At 42.0% G+C, this 22,834-nt stretch overlaps 1 protein-coding gene across 1 annotated transcript in view; it reads left to right on the plus strand.

Annotated features, from left to right (window-relative positions):
* The window catches only part of CABP7 (calcium binding protein 7), a 211,993-nt gene that overhangs the window by 75,396 nt on the left and 113,763 nt on the right, over positions 1–22,834 (plus strand). The window lies entirely within an intron of this gene.

The following is a 22,834-nucleotide window of genomic DNA, read 5'->3' on the forward strand; positions in this document are numbered from 1 at the left end:
CCTGCAAATTTTTTGAACAAAATATTGGCTTTGAATTATTATTTTTTTTGTCTTTATTGACAGTGATTAGCAATAATACTGATCGAAACACAATGTAAGAATAATTTCACTGAAACTATACGCAAGAATTTTTGGGCTTGTCTCCTATATATCTATCTCTAGAGATAGATATAGATATATATATATCTATCTCTAGAGATATATATATATATATATATATATATATATATATATATATATATATATATATATATATATATATATATATATATATATATATATATATATATATATACACACTTCTAAACATAATTTTTTTAGACTTTGGTTCAAAATTAAAGTTCTTATTTAGTTTGGTTTTCAATAACCCAGACTAATTTATGTAGAAATTTTTTTGGTTATTTTTTTTTTTTTTTTTTTGGTATTTGTTTCGAAGACATTTATTTACATTTAGAAATGTTTGGGTATTGTTTTTATACAAAACATTTTTTGGCTTTGTATTTGTTTGTGTATAATTTTTTCAACAAGATTTTAACACAACAAAAATTTTTTTTTTTTTAAGAAAATTCGTTAACTTATTTCTTTAGGTGAGATTTCTTGTTCGTTTTGTGATCTGAAACTGTAAACATTTACAAACCAAAAAAGATCAACACCAAACAAAAATTTAAAAAAAGAACAGCAGTCAGTCATGGATGGTGTGCTTTCACACTGGAACACGCCAAAATTTCTAAATGCACACATTCAGTGAAAACTCGCCAAATGTCATTGGTTAAACAGACAAATGGCCACATGTGCTATCTGACATCATGGGTGATCAATGTCTGTGTTTTGTGGGAGCAAACCCTTCCTCTCAACTACTTGAGGATCGAGGAGGGGTTTGTACCCACAAAGCACAGACAATAGATAGTCTGTGATGGCAGATAGCACATATTGGCACACTGTGTGTGCATTTAGAAATTTTGGCGTATTATAAAGTAAAAAAATTAAAAAGGGTTTTGTGGGCGGGGGATGGGCGGGGGATGGGCTTCTGTGGTTCAGTCTTTGACACGGCCCATCATGTCAATGATATTTTTGTAATTCTGTTCGATGACTAGCATCCTTTGGCGCATGTTGTCCATTTCCGTGCTACACTCTGAAATGACATTTCGCACATTCTGCTCCATGACTAGCATCCTTTCCCGCATAATGTCCATTTCCGTGCTGCACTCCATTACCTGCTGTACAATTATAGAAGCACTTGCACGTGAAAAATGTGCTACACCATCTTCATCCCCTAAAAAGAAACAAATTGGCATTCAAAATCTGTAAATAGTTTCCAGCCTATCTGCATATGTTTGGCCCTATTAATATAGGGGTGACACTGACCTGATGGCCTGATAATTTCCACATCCCCAATTTCTTCATCTTCTATCACTCCTCCTTCTTCCACCACCTCCCCATCATCTTCTATCACTCCTCCTTCTTCCACCACCTCCCCATCATCTTCGACTCCTCCTTCATCCATCAATCCACCTTCTTTCAATTCGCCAAATTGTTCTTCCGCCACTTGCCCTTCATCTGCTATAAATTCTAAGTCCAAAATTACTTCTTCCTCCTCTCTTCCTTCCTCCTTTCTTCCTTCCTCTTCTCCTTCCACATCCTCTTCTCCTTCCACATCCTCTTCTCCTTCCACATCCTCTTCTCCTTCCACATCCTCTTCTCCTTCCACATCCTCCTCTCTTCCTTCCCCAGCCTCCTCCTGCTCAACATGTGGAGGTGTTTGATTTTGTGGGTGTCTGGCCCTCTCTGCCTCCTCCAATTGCTGGCGTCTTCTTTCCCCTATAAGAAATAATAAAAAACAAAAGGTATACTCATCAGCACACAGATATTGGATATCATAAATCGCACACATTGCATAGACGATACATTTATGATGATTTTTGGTTGTTTATTCTTTCAGCAATCCTCCATTTTTGGCGTAGTTCTAGGCCAAGCTCTGATCCTGCCCCTTTTTTGCAAAGAAGTGACACACATGGATGTCCCCCCAAAACATTAATTCTCGTCGACCCTCCAAATAAATATACTTTGATTATTGAGACACAGGTGCTTTGCATTTCCAGATGTTAAAACATCAGCTTTATTTGCATTTTGGAGAATGAATCTTGTTTGCCTGTCACATGCACTCAATTTAATTTCTGTGATTTTGCTATTCAACAATGTTGGAAAACCAAGTTTGGGGCCAGTCAGCCATGTCCAGGTGTGTTGTTCCTGGAGTAACGTCACATTTTTGCAAAACAATGTCATATTACGCGTGTTTACTATTTCACGAAATTTGTTAAGGGTTGTTATTTGACATAAACACAATACAGTATCTACACGTGTTCAAAAGTACAAGCAGGCCAAGGAGGCAGATGTGAAAAAATACATGTCAACACATTATTGCAGACATTCCCCCCCCCCCCTTAAATAATATGGACTTACTTTTACGCAGAATTTTGAGTATCTTCTTCATGTGATGTGGCTCCCTCAATTTTAAATCGGACCAACGCTTCCGGAGTTGCTCCTTTGACCTGGTGACACCAAACATTCTCCTCATTCTCCTTGCCACCTTGTCCATTATGTGTGACTTTCTACGGTTCGGTGTTTTGTAGGGCCCACATTCACCATCATAATCCTTCCTCCTCATGATGTAAACCAACTCCACCATTTCTTCAAACGCCATATTAGTGGCTTTATATCTTTTAGGCCTGGATCGGGACGGTCCTGCCTCTGTCCCTTCACTTGCGCCATGAGAGCTCCGTGCCCGCTCGTGTGACATCGCCATCTTTCCTTCCCACAGAGATTAGGGGCGTGGAAACGAGGAAATGTCCCGTCAGGGGCGGAGATGAGGGCGGGGATTCTTGCATATGCGGAGTGTCGCGAATGCCAACAACGTATTGACGTAGGTTACGCGGAGAATATTCGCGCGATTCCAGAACCTACACAGTTAACGCCATATTTACTTTTTAAATTGATTAGGGGCATGGCAAAGGTGACGAGGGCGGCGTTTCATACATACGCGGAGTGGATAAAAGGCGCTTGACGTGATTACGTAGGTTACGTGTTAATTCAGCGAGCGTAACAAACGAGGATTTTGAGAGAGGCAGGTAAGAAATTTAAACATGGGATCAGCAGCGGGCTCTAAAATGTAGAGCCATGGGATGGGGGTTTGGTCTGTTGGTTGCACAGTTTTATTAAGCTATTATGTCTCTTGGATACCAGAATGTGATTTTCGTACCCAAATGCTTTTGTAGACATCACAAAATAGAGAGGTCAAAAATGCTGTGACTCATTATCAATTATGTAGGGTGTATTCAGATCAGGCCAAGTATTGTTCTGTGTTGGTTGGACAGAGGTCATTAGGAAGTTTCTTTCATGTAATCAATGCTGAGGGGCAGGATATCTACACATGCAATAGTGCCTTGATGAATGCTGTCATTTGTAATAATTGTGTATGGTTGTACATTTCTATTATTTCCTGCAATGTAACCAAAGGGGCGGCATGTATAAAAAAAATGTTAGCTAAAACCAACCAATGGGGCAGAGCTGGCCAGCATTTTCTAAACAAGAGACACTGTGTTTGTATTTCTATATAGGTACTACTTTTTAAACAACATATTCTATCAATGTAAATGCTGAGGCTTTTTTTAATTGTGTTTTTGGTTTCTTTTTATTTTTTCAATCTAGAATAAAAAAGACTAAATCATCATTTCCCAATGGATCTCCTGCAGACCCAAGAGATTATCCAGCACTTGCTGGATAAATTTAGGGAAATGCCCATCCTGTGGGATTCAAAGCAGCCCACCTACCACAATAAGGACGTACGAGCGGCAGCACTTGAACAGCTAGCAGCATACATGAGGACATGGGTGCCAGAATGCAGTGCCAACATGGTGAAGGATAAACTTGCCAACCTCAGGGGCACATATAGGAGAGCGTACAAAGCTCACCAAAAGCAGCTAAGATCTGGAGCAGCAGCAAGACCACCAAAGGAACCCAAGCTGTGGTATTACAACCAGATGTCATTTTTGCGGGATCAACTGGAAGGCAGGCCATCTATGTCAAGTCTGAATCCCAACCTTCCCTCCATGCTACCTTCCAGCGGGACTTCCCCAGATCACCACAGCCCTGCAGAGTCAGATGAAGAGGGCCTGGCTGACAGAGAGGCAGATCTGCGCCTCTACGATGATGAGGTATAGTAGTTTCATAACTATTTATGTAATAATATTAATTATTGTTTGATTCTTGACTTGATATTGGTTAATAAAATACAAGCTGGGAAGTAAAAATCTAAAGTCGTGGGCAAACAAATAGGTGTCAGGGATGACAACTGCAGGGGTCAGAGGGTGAGTCTGTTTTCAAGTTTAAATTCAAGGCAAAAAATAAGATTAAAGCATGAAAATGTGAGTGATTATATTCCTAAATATATTACAACATGTCCCTTTTTTTTACACAGGAAGAAGAGACCAGCCAGGAGGTGGCAGATCCTCTCCTCACTGTCAGCCAGGACGAAGGGGTCAGTGGCAGCCAGGAGGAGGCCGGGCCCAGTGGCGTTCAGCAGCTCCCCAGGACAACCACCACCAGCCAGGCTCCTCCCCTTTATATTAGGCCACCAGGCCGTAAGAAGAAATTGGGGGCAGTGGAGGAAGCCAGCCTCAAAATGATTCAGGAGGCGAGTGCCATCATGAGGGCCCCCCTCAACCCCACTGAGGCCTACAGTGCCTCCGTGGCACATGATCTCAATAAAGGCACGGAGGAGCAGAGGCAATTGGCCAAGGGCATCATCAACCAGGCCCTTTGGTGGATGCAGAGGGAGCTGCTGACCCCAGACACTGGGCTATGTGACCCGGCCCGGCTTGCTGAACATCATACTCCTGCTGCCACATCATCCCCACCTGCAAGGGCCCAGGGAAGACCCGCTGTAAGGCAGCCTGGAAGGAAGGTTGCAAGGAAGAGGAGACGTTGATGCCCTGCCTTCCATTTGATCCCCCACAAATGGCATCTTGTTTGGACTACCACAGCTTGGGTTCCTTTGGTTATGTGCTGCTGCTTCAGATTTTATTTTGTGTGCCTCCTGAGGTTGGCTAGTTTATCCTTCACCATGTTTGAAATGCAAGTTTGCATGTATTTTGCTAGCTGTTCAAGTGCTGCCATTCTGTTTTTGTTCCTTTTTATCATTTGCTAAAATAAAAGCCTTTTTGTTGATTTGAAAAACGTGCCTATTGTTTGTAATACTGTGGGTATTATTTTAGGCATCAAACATTACAAACAAATAAAATGTTTAATCTAAAATATTCACTAACTCATGGGGGGGGGGGGGGCATTTGGTGTGCCAACATGGTAGACAATTTAAACAACCTTCAAAATAATCCAGTTAAATATACAAACAAAAGCAAAATCAAAACTATTTCCTATTAAAATCTTCTAAATGGTGACATAACTATAAACACCTAAATAAAGTGGGAAAGATAACCATTAAACATTAAAAGCAAAAAATTTAACATGTGGAGGACCACTAAAAATATGATACGTCGGGCCAATAAAAGTTTGCTAAAATCTTACTACATCACAGCTAACAAATGTCACTTTTCAGTATGGAACAACTCAGTTGAAATAACATGAGCTAAATAACTGATTATTTATAGCAAGAGAAGAATGAATAAAACGACGGCATCAAGCGTTGTTTATTGTGTGGTTTGCTTCAGTGTTCTATTGCTAGAATTAATCTTTCTATTGACGAATGTGCCATATCCCAAACAAACGTGAGTTTTACCTGAACGAGCGCTCCTGTGGCCTCATTTAGTCTGAGCATGCGCGGGGTTTTTGTACGTTGGTTTTGTGTACTCACCACCAAACATGTCCGTTCGGACAGGATTTGAGCGGACGGTTTTAAAACAAGTTTGCAAATAAATGTCTGCTGAAAAACGGCCCGGCGGGCAAATGTACGGTGAAATTCTGTACGCTCGTAACTACACACGACCAAACATGTCTGCTGAAACTGGTCCGCGGGCCAGTTTCAGCAGACATGTTTGGTCGTGAGTATGGGGCCTCAGAGTCAAAGGCTCACACAGATGTGTGCAATTGGATATACAAATTTTGCATTTACAAAACTGTAAAAAATAGGACATCATACTTTCAAGACCAGTTTGATCTTAGTGTAATCCTAAATGAAAGGTGAACTTTAAACTGAACAACTCCTTTATGCCACATAAAAATAATTACTGTATTTTTTCCCTTATATTTCCTAGTTGAACTCTACAGAGTAAAAATATGTTATCCGAGTCTACTACAAATCTAAAACTATATCTATACTCTCCACAAGATAGATGTATAATATGTTTGGATCAACTTCAGATAGGGGCAGATTCACGTACCTCGGCGCATATCTCCGCCAGGAGCAGCGTATCTAAGATACACTACGCCACCGTAACTTTTTTTTCGAATCCTCAAAGAATTTGCGCCGTAAGTTACGGCGGCGTAGCGTATCTTTGGCGGTGTAAGGGCGCGAAATTCAAATGGATGTGATGGGGGCGTGTTTTATGTAAATACGTCGTGACCCGACGTAAACAATGTTTTTTTTTAATGGCGCATGCGCCGTCCGTGGGGGTTTCCCAGTGCGCATGCTCGAAATTAAACCGGAACAAGCCAATGCTTACGACGGTGACGTCATTCTACGCAAACGACTTACGCAAACGACGTAAAAAATTCAAAAGGCGACGCGGGAACGACGGCCATACTTAACATTGAGTACACCTCATAATAGCAGGGGTAACTATATGCCGGAAAAAGCCGAACGCAAACGACGTAAAAAAATGCGCCGGACGGACGTTCGTGGATCGCCGTAACAAGCTAATTTGCATACTCGACATGGAATTCGACAGAGACGCTACCTAGCGGCCGCCGAAAATATGCACCTAAGATCCGACGGCATACTAAGACGTACGCCTGTCGGATCGATCCGAGATGCAGTCGTATCTTGTTTTGTAGATACAAAACAAAGATACGACGCGCAAAATTTGAAATTACGCTGCGTATCAAGAGATACGCCGGTGTAATTCTTTTGTGGATCTGCCCCATAGTTTTTTGGTTGACTGACACATCTATGAATCCTGAAAAAAAAAAAAAAATCATATACAGTGGGTTGAATAAGTATCGAACACTTTACCATTTTTCTAGGTAAATGTATTTCTAAAGGTGCTTTTGACATACAATTTTCACCACATGTCACTAACAACCCATGCAATCCATACATACAAAGAAACTAAAACAAATACGTTCAGAAATTAAGTTATGTGTAATAAAATGGAATGACACAGGGAAAAAGTATTAACTAAAACATATTTAATACTTTGTACAAAATCCTTTGTTGGTAATGACAGCTTCAAGGTGGAGAAATTAGTCACATACATTAGGAAAAAAGTAATAAACCGCGCTTATTCCAAACTATAAACAATCAATACATTACATTAACTCAAAATTGGAATTTAAAAATTTTAAAAGGCTGCAGCTTGCGTGGGATAACACAGATAGCAAATAAAGAGGGGTTAAAAACCACTGAAGACCAGAATATTAAGCTCTATAAATTATATAAAAAAGGAAGGAGTCGCGCTAAATGGTTAAAGTGAATACAGATATAAAGTGAACACAGTGAGTGAACAGTGCACATATATATAGGACATGAACTGATGTTCTCATACCAGCTCTAACATGAAATAGTCCATAAAGTGAAAAATTTGAAAAAGGAAATGAACCAAAAAAGCAAAATGAACTAAAAAGAAAATAAGACACAGTCCCAAATACAGGGAGTGCAGAATTATTGGGCAAATTAGTATTTTGACCACATCATCCTCTTTATGCATGTTGTCTTACTCCAAGCTGTATAGGCTCGAAAGCCTACTACCAATTAAGCATATTAGGTGATGTACATCTCTGTAATGAGAAGGTGTGTGGTCTAATGACATCAACACCCTATATCAGGTGTGCAGAATTATTAGTCAACTTCCTTTCCTTTGGCAAAATGGGTCAAAAGAAGCACTTGACAGGCTCAGAAAAGTCAAAAATAGTGAGATATCTTGCAGAGGGATGCAGCACTCTTAAAATTGCAAAGCTTCTGAAGCGTGATCATCGAACAATCAAGCGTTTCATTCAAAATAGTCAACAGGGTCGCAAGAACCTTTTATAAAAACCAAGGCGCAAAATAACTGCCCATGAACTGAGAAAAGTCAAGCGTGCAGCTGCCAAGATGCCACTTGCCACCAGTTTGGCCATATTTCAGAGCTGCAACATCACTGGAGTGCCCAAAAGCACAAGGTGTGCAATACTCAGAGACATGGCCAAGGTAAGAAAGGCTGAAAGACGACGACCACTGAACAAGACACACAAGCTGAAACGTCAAGACTGGGCCAAGAAATATCTCAAGAATGATTTTTCTAAGGTTTTATGGACTGCTGAAATGAGAGTGAGTCTTGATGGGCCAGATGGATGGGCCCGTGGCTGGATTGGTAAAGGGCAGAGAGCTCCAGTCCGACTCAGACGCCAGCAAGGTGGAGGTGTAATACTGGTTTGGGCTGGTATCATCAAAGATGAGCTTGTGGGGCCTTTTCGGGTTGAGGATGGAGTCAAGCTCAACTCCCAGTCCTACTGCCAGTTTCTGGAAGACACCTTCTTCAAGCAGTGGTACAGGAAGAAGTCTGCATCCTTCAAGAAAAACATGATTTTCATGCAGGACAATGCTCCAGCACACGCGTCCAAGTACTCCACAGCGTGGCTGGCAAGAAAGGGTATAAAAGAAGAAAAACTAATGACATGGCCTCCTTGTTCACCTGATCTGAACCCCATTGAGAACCTGTGGTCCATCATCAAATGTGAGATTTACAAGGAGGGAAAATAGTACACCTCTCTGAACAGTGTCTGGGAGGCTGCGGTTGCTGCTGCACGAAATGTTGATGGTGAACAGATCAAAACACTGACAGAATCCATGGATGGCAGGCTTTTGAGTGTCCATGCAAAGAAAGGTGGCTATATTGGTCACTGATTTGTTTTTGTTTTGTTTTTGAATGTCATAAATGTATATTTGTGAATGTTCAGATGTTATATTGGTTTCACTGGTAAAAATAAATAATTGAAATGGGTATATATATTTTTTTTGTTAAGTTGCCTAATAATTATGCACAGTAATAGTAGTCACCTGCACACACAGATATCCCCCTAAAATAGCTAGAATTAAAAAAAAACAAAAAACTACTTCCAAAAATATTCAGCTTTGATATTAATGAGTTTTTTGGGTTCATTGAGAACATGTTTGTTGTTCAATAATAAAATGAATCCTCAAAAATACAACTTGCCTAATAATTCTGCACTACCTGTACTGAGTGTCCCGAAAGTGCCGAAAAAAAAGGGGGAATCCACAGATGCTGTGATGAATAGCAGACAGGAGACCTCCACCAATGGATCACACTGACTCTTACCAGAGATCAATCAATAATCAGCATAAACGAAATCCAGCCTCCACTAAGGAACAGGTAAAACTCTCATTCAATAAACCACCACGAAAAGCAGTATTCCTCTCTGATGGCAGCCCAATAAAATGCTCCAGTATATGAAACGAGATTAAAAAGGACTCATAGCGTGATACTGCAAGATGTTTTAATAATAAAAAAGTAGTGCACTTACATCAATCTGAAGAATAATGGCATGTAACAGATAAAATAGCACACAGCCGGCCGGTCTGTGTAAGGAAGCACGAATTTGTAAACGATATGACCAGCGTAAGTCTCCTACGCCGTCGTATCTTAACTGCATATTTACGCTGGCCGCTAGGGGCGTGTACGCTGATTTACGTCTAGAAATATGTAAATCAGCTAGATACGCCAATTCAGGAACGTACGCCCGGCCGTCGCATTACAGATACGCCGGTTATGTTAGGCTTTTACCAGCGTAAAGTTACCCCTGCTATTTGAGGCATAGATGAGGCGTAGCAATGTTAATGGATGTTGGAACAGCGTAAAATTTTTCACGTTTTACGTCGTTTGCGTAAGTCGTTCGAGAATAGGGCTGTGCGTCATTTACGTTCACGTTGAAAGCATTGGCTTCTTGCGGGTTAATTTGGAGCGTGCGCACTGGGATACTTTCACGTACGGCAAATGCGCCGTTCGTAAAAAGCGTAATTTATGTGGGGTCACATTAAATTTACATAACACACGCCCACATCTTCCACATTTGAATTAGGCGGGCTTACGCCGGCCTATTTACGGTACGCCGCCGCAACTTTGGTTTGAGAATACTGCACTTGCCTGTCAAAGTTGCAGAGGCGTAACGTAAATAGGATACGTTACGTCCGCACAAAGATGCACGCTTCTACGTGAATCCAGGCCTTGGACTATAATTTATATAGCTTAACATTCTGGTCTTCAGTGGTTTTTATATTTAGATGTAGTGGCACAGCTTTAACCCCTCTTTATTTAGTCACATACATTGATCAGGTGTGATTTTGGCCCATTCTTCCACACAGTCTTCAAATCTTTTGAAGGTTCCGTGGGCCTCTTCTATGAACTCTGATCTTTAGTTCTTTCTATAGATTTTCTATTAGATTCAAGTCAGGTGATTGGCTGGGCCATTCTAGTAGCTTTATTTTCTTTCTTTGAAACTAGTTGAGAGTTTCCTTGGCTTTGTGTTTGGCATCACTTTCCTGCTGAAATGTCCACCCTTATTTCATCTTCATCATCCTGGTAGATGGCAGCAGATTTTTATCAAGAATGTCTTGGTACATTTTTCCATTCATTCTTCCTTCAGGGATATGAAGTTTGTCAGTACCGTATGCTGAAAAACAGCCCCACACCATGATGTTCCCACTTCCAAACTTCACTTTTGGTATAGTGTTTTTGGGGTGATGTGCAGTGCCACGTGACCTCCAAACATGGTGTGTATTATGGCATCCAAAGAGTTCAATTTTGGTCTCATCTGACCAGACTATATTCTCCCATCTGACCAGACTATATTCTCCCAATATTTCACAGACTTGACTAAATATTGTGCAGCAAACTTTAAATGAGCTTTAACATGCTGTTTCTTTAGCAATGGAGTCTTGTATGGTGAGCGTGCATACACGCCATAGTGGTTGACTCCATTACTTATTTTTTTCTTTGAAACAGTTGTAACTGCTATTTCCAGGAGCTCTCGACAAGTGGTCCTTGGCTCTTGGACAACCCTTCTGATAATTCTTTTTTACTACTCTGTCAGAAATCTTGTGAGGAGCACCTAGTTGTTGCCAGTTTATGGTGAAATTATGTTCTTTCCACTTACAGATTATGGCCTCAACACTGCTTGCTGGAACATTCAGAAGTTTAGAAATCCTTCTGTAACCAATGCCATTAGTATGTTTTGCAACAATAAGATTGCAAAGGTCTTGAGAAAGTTCTTTGCTTTTACCCATCATAAGACGTTTCTTGTGTGACACCTTGGCAATGAGAAACCTTTTTATAGGCTATCAGTTGAGACTGAACTGGCCAACATTAATTTGCACTGACAAGGGGCAGGATTGCTTTCTAGTTACTGATATATTTTTGCTGGTGTCTTGGCTTTCCATGCCTTTTTGCAACTCCCTTTCTTCATGTGTGCATTACTTTTTCCCTGTGTCATTCAAATTTATTACACATAACTTAATTTCTGAACTTTTTTTTTTGTATGCATGGATTGCATGGGTTGTTAACAACATGTGGTGAAAATGTCAATGTCAGTAGCATCTTTAGAAATATATTTACCTACAAAAATGGTGATCTGTTCAATGCTTATTTAACCTGCTGTATTTGTTTTCATGTGAAAAGCTTGCAAGCATTATAATATGGTGTACCACTTAGGGCTCATTGGCATCACCCTCTGAAGTGGATCCCTATTCAGACAGCTTTTGACAGATGGTGAGATGTTATTTCACTTCCTTACAGCCTGTTTTAACCCCTAAAAGCTTGCACTATTGCACCACAACTGCCTTCATTGTACGCAGTTGAAGGGCGCTTGCAGTGCAGCCCTACTTAAATGGGTCATGTTTGGCAGGTGGGAGATCATTTTTACTGTAACGCAATGCAAAGCATCATGGGCATGGCATGTGTATATTCCCATACAGCTGCCACGGCTCAACTGCTTGTTTTTACTGCACATAACAAAAGGCTAGGGATGTTGATGACATCATTGGCCTAATATGGTCATGTGGCCATATTAGATCAATGATGAAACTAACATCCCTTCTCATTTGTTAGGTGTGGCTGCGGGGGGAATCATCAGCTGCTGCTAATTGAGTCAGCAAACTACTATCATGTGGAAGAATTGTTGTGTTCTAATTTCTTTGTAATAACAGGTATATGTTAAGGTTTTAGGCTGGGTTCCCCCCAAGATCCATACCAGACCCGTATATGAGCAGTAGCCCGGCCGGTTAGGAAAGGGGGTGGGGATGAGCGAGCTCCCCCCCCTCCTTAACCGTGCCAGGCCGCATGCCCTCATCATGGGGAGGTAGGTGCTCTGGGGCAGGGGGGCGCCCTACGGCCCCCCCACCCCAAAGCACCCTGCCCCCATGTTGATGAGAACAGGGCCTCTTCCTGACAACCCTGGCCTTTGGTTGTCGGGTTCTGCGGGCAGGGGGCTTATCGGAATCTGGGAGCCCCCTTTAACAAGGGGGCCCCCAGGTACCGGCCCCCCACCCTAGGTGAATGAGTATGGGGTACATCGTACCCCTACTCATTCACCTGGAGGAAAAGTGTAAAAAATAAACACTACACAGGTTTTTAAATATTTTATTAGTCAGCTCCGGGGGTCTTCTTCCGACTCCTCCCCTCTCCCGGGGTCTTCTTCTGACTTCGGGGGTCTTCTTCTGTCTTCTCCGCTCTCTTCTTCTGCTCTCCCCGCTCCCCGGTTCTTCTCCCGCTCTCCGGTGCCTTCTGCCGGGCTGCGCCGCCGCTGCTATCTTCTTTGTAGCTCTTTTACTAGCGGCAGCGGCCAGCCCGGGCTTCCTCCGTCGTCTTCTTCCTCGTCATCTTCTTCTTCCCTCTTCTTTTCTTCCGGTGTTGATTCGATGTTCCCTCCCACTGTAATGCCGGGTGCGCGGCTCGCACCGATTTATATAGGCCTCTTATGACGTCACAGTCCCAGCATGCTCCGGGTGGTGACCACAAAAAAATATTTACAAAATTGTGAGAGGTGCTCTTACTTTTGTGAAATACTGTATACATATAAAGACATGTATTTGGTGGCTTAATAGATATGCATCATACTGCCTGGTAGGGAGCTAGGGAGAATCAATAATGAATAAATATCTAGGTATTCGTGTACCTGTATATCTAAATTCCAATATCTTTGTGCAAGTCTTCAGCTTTTAAAACTTTTTATGTTAAAAGAGGCATAGTCTTAGAAAAGCTTACACAAGTAAGAAAATAAATTTTGCCCCATTAAAAAATTACCTCATTGTGAATATCCATTGATCATTTTGGTATCAGTTTACCAATAGAATGTCCTGGAACTGAAAATAGTTACCGTATATGAATATCTGTAGTTGAAAAATAAATAACTAAATCGTAAGCAAAAAAAGGTGACATGGAGAACCTCTGCTGGTTTTAATAGCCTGAGTGAGTGTAATTGTCTAGCTTTGAAAATGAGTGATTAGGGTACAACCACCATTTTCTATGTATATATGCTCCATACTGAAAATCGATTGGATGACTGTTCACTCCAGCCACCAAAAACAACACAAAAGCATTTTTTGCAATTGAAAGCATAGAAGTTTAATCTTCAACTAAGAAAAAGTTCTTTCCTTAGAAGCCTTGAATATGTGGAATAGTATTTGAAGTAAAACTTGCAATACTATACACTCTATTGTAACCTATATAGCTATTGCATATTATGTATGCATGTATGTATGTATTAATTTGTATAATCCCTATAACTGCTAGTTTACCATCAGAGTATGCTAGGCCTAATGATATAATGTTACCTATGAAGACAGACACATTTGATCAGTAAACAATGTTACATTTATTTCCCAAGAAAATAGGAAAATTACAAACTAAACAGTAGATATTTATGTAGTCTATGACAATAATAAAACAGTATATATACTTAACACGTCCTCTAGGTAGACTCCTTTATGGCTGAGCTTGGGTGTTGAGAGAGCTCTCTGATTCAAACAGACCTATTTAAAGAACCTCAATAACTCATTGAAACTCCCCCCCATTGCCAGCCAATTTGCCTTTGGACCAAGCATAGTGTTCACTGGACAATCCTCCTTATTACTGACTGTCCTGCCATACTTGGCCTCTGGGGGCAGTATTGCCAATATCATCTCTAATAGCTGGCTGGCTTTTGATCATTGCCATTACTTATGTTGGCAGTTACACTTCCCTTTGAAGCTTGTCTGTGGAGGGGCTAATCAAAGGATCTCACAGACAGATTGGAGCCGCTAGTATCATGTAATTACCTGGGGGGGGCATCCTTTCCTCCAGGACACTGCAAGCCTCAGCTTGGCTGACAGTTGGTAATGAAAGCAGATATGTATAAAATACAGAAATTCTATTAATTCATGTTGCTCTACAATATATGCCGCTTTGCGCCTAAAGAGCGCACATCATCCTGCTCCTATTGAACAGTCCATTAATGTCTTAACACGTGTCGCTTCCCAACCTGTGTTTTTGGACCAGTGCCTATGGAACAGTCCTTAACTGTCATTCAACATGTGCTTTAGAAACAGCTCCTGTGGAATAGCCCATAATGTTTTTACCGTGTTGTGCCTGTCAACATAGGCTTCAGAACCAGCTCCTATGGAACAGTCCATAATGGTCCTAACGAGCTGTGCTTCCCAATATGTGCCGCTTTGCTACTGGGTGACACACCAACATCATTCTTCTGTGACAGCTTCCATGTCACCATTCTGTATCTTTTTCTTCCTGAAATCTTCATGAAGGGGTATAGTACTGGCAAGGGGTGTCCATTCACTTACCATTCACCAGCACACACTCAGAGCAACATCTCAACCATCTTTCAGATACAGAGTCTCGAGGAGGGCCTTACTTGCCCATATTATTAGCCTAAAATACACCTTTATCACACTACACCATATCATAAATCAACCATTACCATAATATATACATATGACCCATCAAATTACGTATCCCGCTCCCAACCTCCTATAACTCTTCACTGTTAACTGTTCACAATGGCCTTCCCTACTGCAGTTCTGGCATGCCAGCAGTATTTCAGGGCTCTGAATTGGCAGAAAAGCCTCTAACTTGTATGAAGAGACCTTGCCGTTGATTCGTCCCTCAACTTGAATAGATAAATGGGAGACTTTCCTATATAAATGTTGAGTCCAAAAACACATACCAACTTAAGCCAATGACGAAACTGCAGCAATAATGAGTGATACTATAACGGGATGTATCAAATAATTAAAAATACTGTTGGCCTTACTGGAATGTCCGAATACTACCTGCCACCAAGACCCTCCCACATAATTTTCTAGTTGATGCACTACCTCCCTTATTTCATTCTGATCATGGTGAATGGCTATAGTAGCATTAGCTCTCTCTTGCTGCAGCATTCTCATAAGGCTCCAATCTCTATCCCAATCTAATAACCATTCCTGTATCTTCCTTCCCATACCAAGGTTCAGGGCTCTCAGATTTACAGGGTGGTTATGGTTGACATCCACAGACAGATTGGCAATATGCGGTAACACATAATTCCATCCCTGTGTCTGGATTTTAGAGACACCGCCAAGGGTACACCATGCTCCTCTAGCTAGTGTCAGGTTCACAGAACATCCTAGTTCCATGACTAATATTACATTAGTATCCTTTAGGACAAAGAAACAAACTCTCCTATGTCCCAAATAATACACTGGCAATGTTTTCCCAATTCAGAACACAGAGCAAGGCATCTTCCCAACATTTCTCCTTCACCACCATGTATTGACCTGGCATACACAGGACATCATGGTCATGCCTCAGACGAAGGGAAATATCAACCTCCCTCCAGCTCCCATCCTCTCTCATCACATGTGGGTAATTTAGCCTCAGATGCAACAAAGTAGAATCCCCAGTCAGCAAGCCCATTAATACCACCGAATACACAGACTGAGTCTGTACTTCTGTATATGGATCAATGAGGAAGCATAGCATCTCTCATAATCCAAACTAGCACAGCCCATCCAGGCATTCGACCACCACCTTGGATTAGTGTAAGAGATGTGCTTTGGTAAAATCTTACTGATCTGTGATGCTAACTCATAAGGTCACTGCCCCTCATACAGGGACTGTACAATCAGCTTGATGTTGGTTGACAATTCCGCCTGCCCCTGCGTGCATGCCAGAGCCCATGACATATTGTTGCCCTGTATCGCCACACTATCTACCAACCTCTTAAAATGGCAGATAAAATCTTGAGCCACTTTTACCTGGGTATTTATGTGACGTTGTTGAATGTTATCAAGAATGTCATTAATCTCTCTCTGAGTAACAAAGTCCCGCTTACTGTCTGAAGCTATGACTGAGAGTTTGTTCCTCAGGAGATCGATGTCCACTCCATTAACAACACGAATCCCAGATCCTTTTCCCCCAATATAGTGCTGAATACATCCCTCCTCTTTCAGGTTACTCCTTGGAAATAAGCGCCCTGCATTAACCTCATTCTGTGTCCGCACATCTCTGGGAGAAAGCCATGTGGTGAAGGCATACTGTACCCTGGTAGCCAGCATTTATTCCCTTTATTTAACGGAGCATGCTCCTGTGTGTAGTCACTGGAATTGCCTATGCAGGGTTTCAACCACGTGTCCAGTAACCGAGAGCTTCTCTATAGGACTGCTAAGATTGAGATACCGCCCCTACGAGGAAGTTTCCACCCCATTTATGTGTTACCTGGTATCCTCTAGTCTGGCCAACAGACAAATGTCACACATTAAAAACATTTCCTTCTTTCAATTCCTCCTCCCATAAAAAAAAAACATTTTACATTTCTTGTTCTGAAGGATTCCCCAACGTCCAACCCATTGCAGTTGTATTCATAGTCCATTTGCATTCATAAATGACAGGAGAGACTTTGGCAAAATGTTTCACAAGTCTCGTTGCTGGGCAAAGTCTTTCAGATTCAGTATCAGTGCTAATTTGTCCATAAGAAAAATAAACCTTATATTTCAAGTATTAATCTGAATCTTCCCTCTCCTGACCGTTTATCAGAACAAATTTGCGGTGTGGTATGGCACAGACGAACTGCCAACCAGATGAACATCTTTCATCTCTGTTCCAGAACCCTCTCCAATCTCGCTCCAGCAGGATTCTGGAAGTGAAAAACAAGAGCAAAATCAAATTCTTATCCATAATATCTATTAACTTGCTATATTTACTTATAGTTTCTTCCTTGAAACACAGGAATTTAGCATTCCTGACTTCTGAATAAATTATCAAAACAACCATGATTGCTTTAGGATGAACCCACTCTAAAATGGATCCCCATGGTTTGAGCAAAAAGCTAAGCAATTTAAAAAAACAATGCATTTTCTGTACTTTGAGATCTATGCAATAATCCCCCTTTCAGGGGGACAAAGTCTAAACCTTTTGGAACTTTTTCCACCTGAATGAAAAGAAAAACAACCAAAGGAATACAAAAATAAAAAACAACAACTCCAGCAGCTAAAATGGCTTCCTACCAACTCTTGTCTTAGACAAAATGTAGTCAGCTGCTAATTGAGGACATTGTGGGTTCGTGTCCCATCTGGGGTGCCAATTGAAGTAAAACTTTCAATACTATACACTCTATTGTAACTTATATAGTTATTGCATATTTGTATTAATTTGTATAATCCCTATAACTGCTAGTTTACCATCAGAGGATGATAGGCCCAATGCTATAATGTTAACTATGAAGACAGACACATTTGCTCAGTAAACAATGTTACATTTATTTCCCAAGAAAATAGGAAAATTACAAACGAAACAGTAGATATCTATGTAGTCTATGACAATAAAAAAACACTATATATACTTAACACGTCCTCTAGGTAGACTCCTTTATGGCTGAACTCTCTGATTCAAACAGTCCTATTTAAAGAACCTCAATAACTCATTCAAACTCCCCCTATTGCCAGCCCATTTGCCTTTGGACCAATCATAGTGTTCACTGGACAATCCTCCTTATTACTGACTGTCCTGTCATACTTGGCCTCTGGGGGCAGTATTGCCCATATCATCTCCAATAGCTTGCTGGCCTTTGATCATTGCCATTACTTATGTTGGCAGTTACACTTCCCTTTGAAGCTTGTCTGCGGAGGGCCTAATCAAAGGATCTTGCAGACAGATTGGAGCCGCTAGTATCATGTAAATATAGAGGTTTAACTGACTACATTCCAACCGAGGGGGGCATCCTGTCCTCCAGGACACTGCAAGCCTCAGCTTGGCTGACAGTTGGGAATGAAAACAGATATGTAATAAAAAACAAGAAATTATATTAATTCATGTTGCCCTCCAACAGTATTCCACAGGAATGTATGGTTGATTGATTAAAAACAGAGATGCACACTTTACGTAAAGAACAAAATATAACATAAAGGGTTGCAGTTCTAAATATTTTCCCTGGTTCAGGGTTAGGGTTTCTGATGATTAATTTTTTTATTAAATTGTTTCTGTTTTGGTTGGAGGTCAAACCAGAAGCAGATATTTTGTTTTTCCATCAATGTAATCCGAAGCCAAAAGGGCTGGGTACGGACGGAGCTGCGGTGGCTCAACGCGATTGGCACTGCGCTGAAAAGCCATTCACCTCTGCAGCTAGGGGTTCGGATCCCGGTCTCGGCTACATGTGAATTGAGTTTGGTGGTCTCAGCCCGGCTCCCGGTGGGTGTGCTATGCGAGGTATGCCTGCGCTTAGTACGCCCAACCCCCTCCCACAAAAACCACCACACTTACACGCACTCGAAATTGGGTTAACATGCACGCACTTTGACCACGCGGTCTCTAAAAAAAAGAGAGGCGAAGGACTAACGGGGCTGGTTGAGCGGGCAAATCCTCTCACTCCCTTATAGGGAGTCCCTCTGCCCCGTTGGGCTTCAAAGCGGAGCAGGTAGGGTGGGCTGTGTGGGAGGACCCCCTCACACACCCGCCATTGCCACCCGGGGCATGGAGAAAGGTGGCAGATTGCCTCTGGGGGAGGCCTCCCAACTCCTGCAGTCCGGCTCCTCTCTCGAGTACACGCACAAAATACACTTAAAAAAAAAAAAAAAAAGGGCTGGGTACAAAATGAAATGTAGCAGCATTTTTTAAACATATACAGTAAAACCTTGGTTTGTGAGTAACTTGGTTTGAGAGCGTTTTGCAAGATGAGCAAAATGTTTTAACAAATTTTGCCTTAATACACAAGCGATGTCTTAATATAAGAGTAGCGTCATGTCACAACTGAGTTTGAAAAAGAAGAGAGGAGCCTCTAAGTGTAGCAATATGGTTACATTTAATGAAGGTACAACATTTAGCAACTACTTTATTGCTACACTTAGGCCTCGTACAGACGACCGAACATGTCTGCTGAAACTGGTCCGCTGACCAGTTTCAGCAGACATGTTCGGTCGTGTGTACGGCCGACCGGACAGGTTTCCAGCGGACATTTGTCCACTCGACCGTTTTCGAGTGGACAAATGTTTCTTAGCATGCTAAGAAACAAGTCTGCTGGAATCCTGTCCGTCGAACATGTTCGGTCGTCTGTACAGACTCACCGTACATGTCCGAGCGGCCGCCATCCGTCGAATCACTTCGGTGCATGCGTGGAAGCATTGAACTTCCAGGGCCGCGCACGTCGCCGCGGCGACGGCGCGGCCTCGTCACCGCGTATCGTGTACGCGTGGATTTCTGTATGATGGTGTGTACAACCATCATACAGAAATCTCCGGCCGGACATGTCCGCTGAAAACGGTCCGGCAGACCGTTTTCAGCGGGCTGTCCGGTCGTCTGTATGAGGCCTTAGAGGTGCCTCTCTTCTGTTTTATACCCTGTAAAAAAATGCTTTGATATACAAGTGCTTTGGATTACAAGCATGTTTCTGTAACGAATTATGCTCGCAAACCAAGGTTTTACTGTACATAGGTATCTGGTAGGTGACAAATGTACATCAAGTTCATCCAAAATGTACCCTTCCATCTTCAAAACTGTGAAACCCACATCCAAGGACAGCAAAAAAACAAGGTATAGTCTGCAGTGCTGCAGCAGGGGAGTAAAAAAGGCAGACAGATAACTCACTGGGTCCTATATATATTATTTTTTATTTATTTCAGGTACTTATATAATTAAATATATATCAGTATCCACTAATATTTTGTGCATATATTGCAGAAAATAATTTATTGTTTATAAAAGTATTTTACTGTATCAGGTGGTAGGAAACACAAAAGTTGCCCTTGCCCTATAGCCCTATACTTTTCTGTATGTGCATACTTTATATTCTTTGAGTAAAGGACAGCATCACAGGAGAGGGGCAGCATCACAGGAGGAGGCAGCAAGACAGGAGGAGCAGTGTCACGGGAGGGAAGTAGCGTCACAAAGGGGAGCAGTGGGAGCAGGACAGTAGGGGGGTAGTGTCACGGGGGCAGTATAACTCTGATCACACACACCTTGGGAAGCACTAGTCCTCCCAGCTCTTACCTGTCCTGCAGCAGCTTCTCCAGAGTATCTGGTGCCAGGAGGGGTAGCTTTGTCCCTGGCAGGGCGGCACTGCAGCACAGAGCAGGGGGTGCTCCTCCACCCTGACTTCCTCCTCTCCTTCTTTCTCCTCCATAGGTCCTCCGCCGTCACCCCCTGGCCTGACTTACCCCACACAGTCGGGCGCAAACCGCCTTTCTTAACCACTAGCCGACCAGCCGCCGCAGTTTTACAGCGGCAGGTTGGCTCGGCTGCGCGAAATTACGTAATATAATGTGATTTCGCATTTCAGCCACTAGGGGCGCGCGTGCGCCCCCTGCTCGCCCCTGGTGCCGACACACGTGCCCGGCGGGCACGATCACCGCTGGGCTCCCGCGATCGCTTGTTACAGAGCGAGAACCAGGAGCTGTGTGTGTAAAAACACAGCATCGGTCCTGTCAGGAGGAGAAATGACTGATCGCATGTTCATACAATGTATGAACAGCGATCTGTCATTTCCCCTAGTCAGTCCCACCCCCCCTTCAGTTAGAACACACCTAGGGAACATAATTAACCCCTTCCTCGCCCCCTAGTGTTAACCCCTTCCCTGCCTGTGACATTTTTACAGTAATCAATGCATTTTTATAACACTGATCGCTATAAAAATGGCAATGGTCCCAAAAATGTGTCAAAAGTGTCCGAAGTGTCCGCCATAAGGTCGCAGTACCGATAAAAATCGCAGATCGCCGCCATTACTAGTAAAAAAAAAATATTAATAAAAATGCCTTAAAACTACCCCCTATTTTGTAAACGCTTATTGCGATTTTTTTTACGAAAAATATGTAGAAGAATATGTATCGGTCTAAACTAAGGAAAACATTTTTTTTTAATATATTTTTGGGGGATATTTATTACAGCAAAAAGTAAAAAATATTCATTTTTTTTCAAAATTGTCGCTCTATTTTTGTTTACAGCACAAAAAATTAAAACCGCAGAGGTGATCAAATACCACCAAAGGAAATCTCTATTTGTGGGGAAAAAATGACGCCAATTTTGTTTGGAAGCCACGTCGCACGACCGCGCAATTGTCAGTTAAAGCGACGCAGTGCCGAATCGCAAAAAGTGGCCCGGTCATTGACCAGCAAAATGGTCTGGGACTGAAGTGGTTAATTGGAGCCTGACTGACAGTAGGCCGCGACCGCCCCAACTCACCTGGTTCTGCCCACCACTCCGCCCTCCTCTGCATTTACCCCCAACCCGGCACCCCAAGGCAGCTGGCTGTGCTGACGCTGACCCTTACAATAGGTTATTTACATAGTCTTAACAAGCCCTTATTGACCTGTCTACCTGCTTGTATTATAAAGAAATTAATTCTCATCATCTTCAAAGATCCCAACAAAAACGTTTTATAAACATCTGCAGTGCCTCCATTGTGAACTTTGAAGATGAATTTCTTCATAATGTTTTCAACTACAAAGGTGTATGAGGGATTGTTTGAAAGTGCGTTTACTGCTTGTTCAGAATATGTTAATACTTTATTTTGCAAAGTGTGGGTGCAGGTTCATTATTTTAATATTACGGGCATAACAACATGGCAACCATCAAATCAATATACACTGTATACTATAACTAGAAAAGGACATTAAAAATGAACATTACAAAGTAAAGTAGCAAATAATCCTTGTCACTCTCTGATCCTTCAACAATATACAGTAACTACTTAGGAAGTACAAAGGAAGGGAAGTGGGGGGGAGGTGGGAAACATAATAGGAGCACCTAAAATAAACTGATGTTGGTGTTGGTGTTCTCTATAGTCACATACCAAGAAAGCTAACAAACATTTAAAAGGTAGTTGTATAATAGGACCTGTAGAGCTGAGAGCCTTTTCAGGGTCAGACCTACAGATCCATTTATGGCACATTTCCAGGCTCTGATTGCCGCGTACACACGATCATTTTTCGGGTTGTCAAAAACGAAGTTTTTCAGGCTCTAGGAAAAACAATTTTTTTTTCAACTTGATCATTACAACGGCCTTGCCTACACACGATCGTGAAAAAAAAAAATACTCTAGCAAAGCGCTGTGATGTACAACACGTACAACAACACTATAAATGGGAAGTGCCATTCAGATGGCGCCACCCTTTGGGCTGCTTTAGCTGATTTTGTGTTAGTAAGAGATGATTCAC

The sequence above is a fragment of the Rana temporaria genome, chromosome 1 (assembly GCF_905171775.1).
Source record: "Rana temporaria chromosome 1, aRanTem1.1, whole genome shotgun sequence".
Taxonomy (NCBI): domain Eukaryota; kingdom Metazoa; phylum Chordata; class Amphibia; order Anura; family Ranidae; genus Rana; species Rana temporaria.